Source organism: Hemibagrus wyckioides, linkage group LG14, assembly GCF_019097595.1.
Source record: "Hemibagrus wyckioides isolate EC202008001 linkage group LG14, SWU_Hwy_1.0, whole genome shotgun sequence".
Classification (NCBI taxonomy): domain Eukaryota; kingdom Metazoa; phylum Chordata; class Actinopteri; order Siluriformes; family Bagridae; genus Hemibagrus; species Hemibagrus wyckioides.
The window spans coordinates 3,020,001-3,030,000 of NC_080723.1; the positions used below are offsets into that span (position 1 = coordinate 3,020,001).

At 40.2% G+C, this 10,000-nt stretch overlaps 1 protein-coding gene across 1 annotated transcript in view; it reads left to right on the top strand.

Annotated features, from left to right (window-relative positions):
* gpr37a (G protein-coupled receptor 37a) overlaps positions 1–10,000 on the top strand; it is a 60,643-nt gene that overhangs the window by 50,604 nt on the left and 39 nt on the right. The window contains exon 3 of the transcript XR_009206542.1: positions 9,972–10,000. This exon is cut by the window's right edge and continues 39 nt beyond it. The gene's annotated coding sequence lies outside the window, so the exon portion shown is untranslated. The remainder of the gene's footprint in view (positions 1–9,971) is intronic.

Genomic DNA, 10,000 nt, shown 5'->3' on the forward strand with positions numbered 1-10,000 from the left:
GGACTTCAAAACCTTCACAGTAAAATGACCTTATACTGTGCTCAATAAGAATAATTGAGCATTTTCTTTCATGTCTTTGGTATGCATGAAATATATAAGCAGCGTATGAATAAATCATCGACTTTAATGTGAGATTATAATGATGTGAACAAACCCGTTGGAACAATCTGAGCATATTGACCCTGCCTTCACTTATTTGGTAAATCATGCGGTTTGGTGATGTGTACGAGTGACAGAAGACGTTAGAACTCGTTAACAGACACAATAGTCGCATTTGGATCCAGCAGCCGGTCATGCATAGCATGATCCATGGGGTGCTGGAGGCTTCCACTCTCCTCCATGCAGTCGCCTTCCAGTCTGCGTGTAGCCAATGTGGAGACATGTTTGTTCCTACGGGAGGAGTGGGAGAGGAGGAGAGGGGGTAAAAGTGCTTTAGAAGAAACCACATTCCCACAACCGAAGGAGTGGGATGGTTGTGTTGGCAAAGAGCTCTGGATCTTTCCCTTACCTCTTGTTCCCTTAGAGAAAAAAAATCAGCAAATGTGTTTCTGAGGTGTAAATGCCAGCCTCTGTTCATATGATCCCTTCTGGACTCTTGGAAGGAAATGTTTGCCTTAAAAAAAAAAAAACCCTTTATTTTAGTTGAAGCCCTGGAAAAGATGTTGATTATAATACGGGACTACTATGCTTTTAAGCACTTAGTTTCTTGTTATGATGTTCTAGTCATCTGCAAAACCACTCCTGCGAATTTGAAACGATTTTTTTTTTATTATTTTTTCTTTCCAAAACTAAACAGCCGAGTTCTCATGGTTCTGTGTGTGGATTGAGTCACTCGATGCATTTTTCAGGAGGCTCTGCTAGTATAATCCAATCAATCCATGTCTGACCCGAGTTTTTAAAGGACATTGCAATGAACCTTTTATTTCTAATGTCCATTGCAAAACTTTAAACCGAATCCAATTACAGACGGAGGGTTTACCTTTCAGTCCAAACTATAGACCCATCAAAAAGATAGTCTTTTTTGTGTAACATTCCATATTTATAATTCTATAGGCCACAGACACAACAGACACAGGAGAATTTGAGACAAAAAAAAAACAAAAGGCTTTTTGTGGAGATGTGGAGATGCTTTGATGTCCCAGTGAGGTTTGGTTGAAGTAGAGCAACCAGCGTCTAAACCTCAGAATTCAGCTTCAGGACAGACCAAATGTGGTTGTGGAGGTTCATAACTGCGGCAATAAACCATTAAGTAAGTCCCATTCCTAGACTTTGCTTTGTCTCTTTTTCTGATTCATGCCAGTTACTGGGAGCTAGTGGCTGCAGATGTCTAAGATGGCCATATGGTTAGTTACATGGGAAAAAACGTCGGTCTGTCCGCATAATTCGAACAAAACGGTGTAAACAAGGATTCAGTTGGTGGAAAATTCTTTTCCTTCTTCCTTCTCCTCCTCCTCCTCCTCTTTTTTTTTTTTGATTGGGTTGACCCCCTGATATGTTGGACAGAGCTGTGGAAACAGAGCTGTGTTTCCGTCAAATGAACTGTGTAAGCGTTTTGTCACTTTTCTGTCCAATTCCTATTTTATTCAGTCAGTCAGTAAATTACAGGCCTCCTGTTTGCTGAAGTCAACTATAAACAGCAATTAGCAACAAGTGCAGGTGACACACCCTGTCCTTTTTTTAAAGCGTAATGCTACCGCTTGCAGGGGGCATGTGTGTGTGTGTGTGTTAAGAAACAGTCTATAGTGAAGTGTGATCATGGCTACCTCATCCATCTTTCTGCACTGGATGGCAAAATCAAGTCATTCCCATAACAGTCAGCTCTGCCAGCTTTCCATAATATTACTCTTGGTAGGTGGTGTTGTGGATGTTGTGCATCCTATGTCCTTTTGCCTCTGACCACATTTCTTCATACAAGCTGGGAGGTCTGTTTCATTAAACCGCACTCTGGGCCTTGTGCCCTGGAATCGAGTTACGACTCTCTTTAAGTTTGCAGCATCATGTAGTGTTTGGTTTGCTTATTCAGATGGGGCATTTCTTCTCATCACAAACCAAGAATGAATTACATTTTCCCTACTCCAAATGCCAAAAATGCTCCCACATGATCTAAAGCATATTCCAAAACTAATGTGTGTGTGTGTGTGTTTTTATTTGGGTAGGTTTTGGCGTTGCAGAAATTATTACTGTTGTTCCGAGTTTCAGTGCATTTGAAAATGGCGTAACTGTAAATCAGGTTCAGCTTATAAATAAATCATCATCTCAGCAGACGTGCCTTGAATTCATGACCAAACTGGAATTCATGCTTAGATTATTTTAAGCCTTTATTTATTAATTTCCCATGTAATCATGCAGGATGTTTTCGGATACTTTACTTTTATTTTTATCTTTTTGCACACGCTATTTTTTAGAAAGCTGAACTTTGGACCTTAAAGGAAAAAGTAGCTTCATTCTGTGACCTATGTGTGTGATCAACCACAAAGTCGTCATGTTGCGTTATATGAGCAGCAAGAGGGGGATGATTGCAAAAGTGCACCAAAATATCACTCTCCCCAGCAACGTACACACAGCTTCGGCTAATTCTATTGCCCAGAACTATAGATTTCTATTCACAGGATATGCAAAGTGATTGTATCAGTGTCAGTATCAGTGCTTTAAAATATAAAGGTAAAGTAATATGAAGGAGTCTTTGCTATCACCACACATACACTACAGTGCAGTGGAATTCTTCACATTTTCCACCTGAGGAAGTTGTGGTCAGAGCACAGGGGCAGTTTATTATACTGGAGCAGAGAGGGTTAAGGGCCTTGCTCAATTGCTTAACAGTAGAGCATGGTAGTGCTGGGGCTTGAACCCTGACCTTCTGACTTACATCTTGTTCTATATAATCATGGTTCAATCATTTCCATTAATGTCCAGGTAAGTTGTGTTGTAACTGCAAATCATCAGTGGACGTGGCTTTACATCTTCTACATCCAGCATTTTCTGTTAGTCATTAATATTGCACTTTAGTGCTTTGCCTAAGAGAAGAGCTTGTACATTGTATACACCGATCAGGCATAACATTATGACCAATATTGTGTTGGTTCCCCTTCTGCTGCCTAAACAGCCCTGACCCATCATGCACTGTGTATTCTGACACCTTTCTGTCAGAACCAGCATTAACTTCTCTGAGCAACAGTAGCTCGTCTCTCGATCACACGGGCCAGCCTTCGCTCCCCACGTGCATCGATGAGCCCCGGCCGCCCATGACCCTGTCACCAGTTCACCACTGCACCAACCTTCCTTGATAGATACTGACCACTGCAGACCGGGAACACCCCACAAGAGCTGCAGTTTTGGAGATGCTCCGATCCAGTGGTCTAGCCATCACAATTTGGCCCTTCATCAAACTCACTCAAATCCTTACGCTTGTCCATTTTTCCTGCTTCTAACACATCAACGTTGAGGACAAAATGTTCACTTGCTGCCTAATATATCCCACCCACTAACAGGGGCCATGATATGGAGATCATCAGTCTTATTCACTTCACCTGTAAGTGCTCATAATGTTATGCCTGACCGGTGTACGTTTACTGTTTCAATCAGGAATCTGTTCTTATTCTGGGTTTGATTCCAACCCAGTATAAACCCTTCCTAAAAATCATCTGAAGATTGAATTCATCAAACCAGTGGAATCAGCTGAAATGAAAACATTTGGATAAGCTTGAAGTCTCCTGATCTAAATTATCAAACACTAACTAATTATGTAATTGAAATATTTTCAAAATTAAAAGCTGAAGCTAAACAATAATGGGGTGGGTAGCGTTGCTGTTCCAGTTCCTGAGTTCAGGTTACTGTCTGTGTCGTGTTTTGCACGCTCTCCTCCTGTTTGTATTGGTCTCTTAAGGGTTCTCTGGTTTCCTCCCAACTCCCAAAAACATGCTGGTATTTGGGCAGGGTATGCCAAATGCGTGTGTGTGTGTGTGTTTGCAGTGGATTGATGTCCCACGGTGTATTCTCATTTCATGCACGATATTTCCAGGATTGGCTCCAGAACCATCCACACCAACGGAACTGAAGGTACTGAATGAATGAATGAATGAATGAAAGAATAATTAAGTGGAACCAAATGATGTTTCAGCAGATGTTTCCTCCAAAACCTGGATGAGAAGAAAAGAGGTTAAACATGCGCTTACTTTGCCTTTGAAAACATGGCATTTGTGGTTAGCGTGCGAGTGAAAGTAAAATGCTAGTTAGTGGAAGAGAAAGGTCAGAGGAGGCACTGTTGTGATCTGTGCATCTCATCTCTCTTTATTTTATATAACGCACTCTAAAATCAGAGGCGCTGTGCTAATTACAACATTGCTACCTAAACCTGCAGAAGTAAACACCCGAAACGGAATGATGGATTATAGAACGCTCGTGACACATTTCCATAAGCAGTCTATTTCTTTTTGTATCTAGTTGACATTGTTCAAACATCACGCTCATACCCATACATCATACCATTATATCCCAAGGCTTGTGACTGTGAATTATGTTTAAATCTTCCAGAGCTACTCTTATCTTAAATGACAGTGATCACTCTCCTTGATTTGCCGAAAACGCTAACGTGGAGTTTAGCGGTTGATGCTAGATTTGCGTACACATCGCCGATGCATCCAAATAAAAGGTTGGGCACTTTTGTTTTAATGCGTATAACACTAATCAAAAGCAAAACTATTGAGAGATTTAGCTGAAAATTACATATATGAGTGCACAAACATGCACACATGTACAGACAGGCCAGCTCTCCCCAAGACACAGGTGTATAACCTCTTATGTGTATTTAATCTAAGAGCCACCAATCTGTTCCAGGTTAAAGCGGTTTCTCACTCTCCATTTCCCGGCAATGAGTCTGCATCTGCTTGTGTTGGATAAGTACAACCTCCTCCTCTTCCCCCCCGCAATAAACTCTAGGATTCCTTTGCTCTCCAGATCCCGTTTCTGGTTTCTGGAAATGTTCTGCTCCAGTCAAACAGCTGCAAGGTGTCTCGCGTATGCGTGACAAACCTCTTCGTGCAGGTTCAAGTTGTTTCTTCGTTCGTCTGTTCTTTGTGAGCAGAAAATTCTCAGCATGCCAGCACCGAAATGCCAGCATCGAATGCAAATAAATATTCTAACCATGCCCAGGCTTGGGTTTAAAGGGCGATGAATGTAATACAGAATTTGTTTCATCTTGGAAGAACACATTGCTATTCACTCCACACCTAGTATAAAACATCGCCATTTCTTTTACATCTAGTACTTAGCATGAAATTAATGCATTTTTAAAGTAAACTATATATATATATATATATATATATATATATATATATATATATATATATATATATATATATATACACTGATTAGGCATAACATTATGACCACCTGCCTAATATTGTGTTGGTCCCCCTTTTGTTGCCCTGACCCGTCAAACCCGGCATTTTCTCCACTAGATCCATGACGGTGTGCTGTCGTATCTGGCACCAAGATGTTAGCAGCAGATCCTTTAAGTCCAGTAAGTTGCGAGGTGAGGCCTCCATGGATCGGTAGGTGGTACGTGTCAAAGTAACATCCACATGGATGGCAGGACCCAAGGTTTCCCAGCTGAAAGCATGACACAGGTGCCATGATGAGGAGATAATCAGTGTTATTCACTTTACCTGTCGGTTTACAGTTATATAAGCATATTTTCTTTAAATAGGAAATGAATGGATCCACATAATGATTCACATATTCTAGTAATACATTATTGTCTCAGAAGGAATAAATCACATCATCTGATTCTCACATCATTAGCCACAGAACCATGGCATCAGTTTTCTTATTACAGTGAGTGCAGTTATGATGCTATTGTCAGGATGTATATATAACTGGAGAAATACAGAACTGGAGATGAGTCATGAGATGGGTCACTTCTAGAAGCTATGTATGTAATGCAATTTTGTTGGGGAAGTTGGTAGCTCAAGTGATTATTACTGCTCGAGGTTGTTGATCAGAAGGTCAGGGTTCAAGCTCCAGCACTGCTAAGCTACCATTGCTGGGAAAATGAGCAAGGCACCTTAACCCTTTCTGCTCCAGGGGCACTGTATCCTACCTGCCCCACTCTGGTCCCAACAAGCTGGGATATGCGAAGAAAAGCATTCCACTGTCCTGTATTGTATGTGTGGTGATAATACTAATAAAGGGTCATTTTCTTTAATATTTTAAATATTACTTTACCTTTGAACTTCTGTACATTTGTATTTAGTTTTCTTAGACTAGGAAGATATTCACTGATCTTGTTTTCATTAGGCCATTATTTGCAGGAATTACAAAGGTTACAAAATATTTGTAGGTGAAAAACACATTAAGTATAAAAATCTAAAAACAAAAGTGTTTTGTCCAACTACTGATTTTGCTTCATTTGAAGCGCTAATGTTTCGTGTCACCTTGATGTTTCCAAAGAAAGCAAATGGAAAAATGTTCTTGCTTCCAGTACCCCACCTGATCTGGAACATTCCGTTCCTAATTATGTGACAGATTTGTGTTTTACCATATCTAAAGCGTTCAAGATGTGTGGGAAGAACTGTTTTAAAGAGGTTTTGTCAATCAAGTACTAGACCAAAGATTAAAACAATCTGTCATTCTGCCAGTTTCCATGTGCTCTGCATGGTAAGGAATGTTAGAGATTTCTTTTTCCCATGATAATATGTTAAATAAAAAAATTGTGCAATTAAAGCAGTGTTTTGTTAAAAGAACGTAAGTTTAAATATTGCAGTGTGTGTGAATAGAGTATGGTCTGTTTTATCTGCACATTGCATTTCTCCTTTAAGACAGCACTGCAAAAGGTGTCCACCTAAACATGGGCCTGAAATACACAAATACAGGCAAGATGAAGTCACTCTGGGTGAATGATGCAATAGGTATACCTTCTTTTACACGATCGTGCACAAACTTAGCAGTTCTGGGTTTGATAAAGAGTTGTGGTTTCCTTTCAAAGCCACGTGAAGTGGTCACAGCATATATGTTCCACTTTGGGGCATTCCCGGTGTGGTGTAAGGAGTGCTGCTTGCACACATAGCTCACAGGAAACAGACATGATGGTCTTTAACTTTTATCAGTCCAGGAAAGCTTATCCAGCTCCCTTAAAGACCTCCTTGGCCTGGATGGATCTTTAGAATCCTAGTTATGAATCCACTGGACACACCTGTCAATGAAGCCACAGAATTCCTTCAAAGGAATGAGCTTATAAATGTCGGCTCGAGTTTTCCTTGGCTAGGCTTTCACTGATAGCAAATAAAATGTGAAGTATGAGTGGCTGTGATAGAAAATAGTGACATTTGGGCCATTCAGTATACACCGAACAGGCATAACATTCTAAGCAGTGAGAGGTGAAGTGAATAACACTGATGATCTCCTCATCATGGCACCTGTTAAAAATGGACAAGCGTAAGGATTTGAGCGAGTCTGATGAAGGGCCAAATTGTGATGGCTAGACCACTGGATCAGAGCATCTCCAAAACTGCAGCTCTTGTGGGGTGTTCCCGGTCTGCAGTGGTCAGTATCTATCAAAAGTGGTCCAAGGAAGGAACAGTGGTGAACCGGCGACAGGGTCATGGGCGGCCAAGGCTCATTGATACACGTGGGGAGAGAAGGCTGACCCGTGTGATCCAATCCAACAGACGAGCTACTGTTGCTCAAATTGCTGAAGAAGTTAATGCTGGTTCTGATAGAAAGGGGTCAGAATACACAGTGCAGGACGGGTCAAGGCTGTTTGGGCAGCAAAAGGGGGACCAACACAATATTAGGCAGGTGGTCATAATGTTATATCTGATCGGTGTATCACGGCTGTTAGCAACAATGTCAAAGACACTCAAGTCAGTCTCCAACAAATATGTTTTAATACGTACATTAAGAGTGAAAAAGTTAATCGAAGCCGTTAAATATTCGGTAATAAACTCTTACTGAGCATCGTCCATCACTTACTGTATCTGAGGGACTTTAGGGACTTTTTGTAGATCTAATGAAGTTTACACGACTGATGAAGCTGTTGTAGAAAGAGAATCAAACATTAAGAAAATTATTTCCACACTCGGATAAAGCTGCACACGTTTCTGAGGGTCATTGCAGGGATAATGAATTATATGAGATTATATGAGCAATGCTGCTCCAGATTCCATAAAAAAGAGTCATCTAATTGGATCTTGGAATCTGAAATTGAAATGAACTGTGTATAAAGTACAGACATACCTTTTTTCTCTTGGCAGAAATGTGAAGCAGTTATTCCTTTACCTCTAAACACTGAAAGGTAAAACGGATAAATAAAAGTCGGCTCTGTTGGGCTTTAACACGTTAAAGTGTAAGGATATGGAATTAGATTTCAAATACATCCTAATGATTATACATTACCCAGTTCAGAGACAGAAAAACTCTTTTTCATGGATGCTTTGATGGTTCCATTGCTCTATAGCCGTGTGAGGAACTTGTTTTAACAGTTTCAGTACCCATAACAGTTAGCTTATGCCTGTTTCTTCCTCTGAAGTCATAGTAGTACTTGAATAGGACAATCTATTGCTGTGAACTATTATTTACTGAAATCTAAAAAATCTTTTCTTGTGATTTTTTTCCAACCCATTTTGGTTGATATTCATTAATGAGTGAAATGACAGTAAGACTTTAACCTCTGCTCAAAGACAACAACATCCTGGCTCTGTTTTAACTACAACAATATGTAAAACCCAACCACAAAAAAAAAAAGCTGTCTGCTGCCAAAGTTATAATTTTTGAAACAGACATAAGGAACATATGAGCTTAGTCTCTTCTCCACTTTTTTTTTGGGGGGGGAGGGAAGGCTGATTAAAGCCAGATGCAAAAAAATTATGTTCCTAAAACTGTACTGACATTCCTATAACATTTGACTCACTGCACACTTACCGTAACAGTGCCTGTGCCATTTTCTTTACACACAAAGACACAGTGTGGTTGCAGATTTTTCCATAACCAAACATCCGAACCTTTAATATAATCATTTGAAAACAATTTAACAGGTGAAATCAGTTTGCTGCAGTTACACTGAGAGGTGGATCCACGATTCTCCCTTCAGGAAGGTTGTGTTAAGTTCATTAGTCTTCAGTGAGACACCATGCAGAGTGCTGTGAAATGATCTGGTGGCTGCTATATACCAGAGGGTCATCAGGGCTTCAACTTAAAGCTTAAAGATGACCTAAAGGCATTCAGGGTACACACACACCATATCAACACACTATAAGCATCATAAGGGCTGCCATGACATATTCTGATGGTGTGTGTTGAAGAGGCTGAGATGTTTAGTATCTTTTTCACGTCTCTGTCTCATGCCGTAGTCCCCAGATGCTTCAAATCAGCTGTCTTCCTCGTTGCACTTAAGTAGTCAGCCACAACAAACCTCCTGGTTACCTGGCTACACTAACCCCACATAAGCAACTCATTTAAAGGTAAGAAGTGTACCTTTGTTCACTGCTGATGCTCTGCACAGCCATGTAGATTTGATGAACTTGGAGCTGAAAATACAATCCAGAGTTCCCAAATAGGAATTTGCTTGTTTTCTTTGATTTTTTTTTAATTGGTTAGGGATCAGGAGTTACAAACACTGGGTTAACTTTGTTTGTAGCATTAGGTCACTGGCAAATGAAGAATTGGTTTAATTCATGCAACTTTTTTCTATTCTTAACCCAGTTAGAATCTTGTGATGCTAAAGTCATGTAAGGTCAGAAGGGACAAAGGAAAAGATCGCAGCATGAAAACAATGGTAATAGCTAGCAATACCTCATGCTGACATTTTATATGTGCAAGTTAGCACAAGAAGGTTTATCAGATCTCATGGAAATGCTGAAGAAGAAATCAGGTGAAGAAATGCGTAATAAGCTTCCAGTACAACTGCTGATTAAGAAACGCTGACATATGCTTTCTTTACTACAGTATACACCGATCAGGCGTAACATTCTGAGTAGGTGAAGTGAATAAGACTGATGGTCTCCTC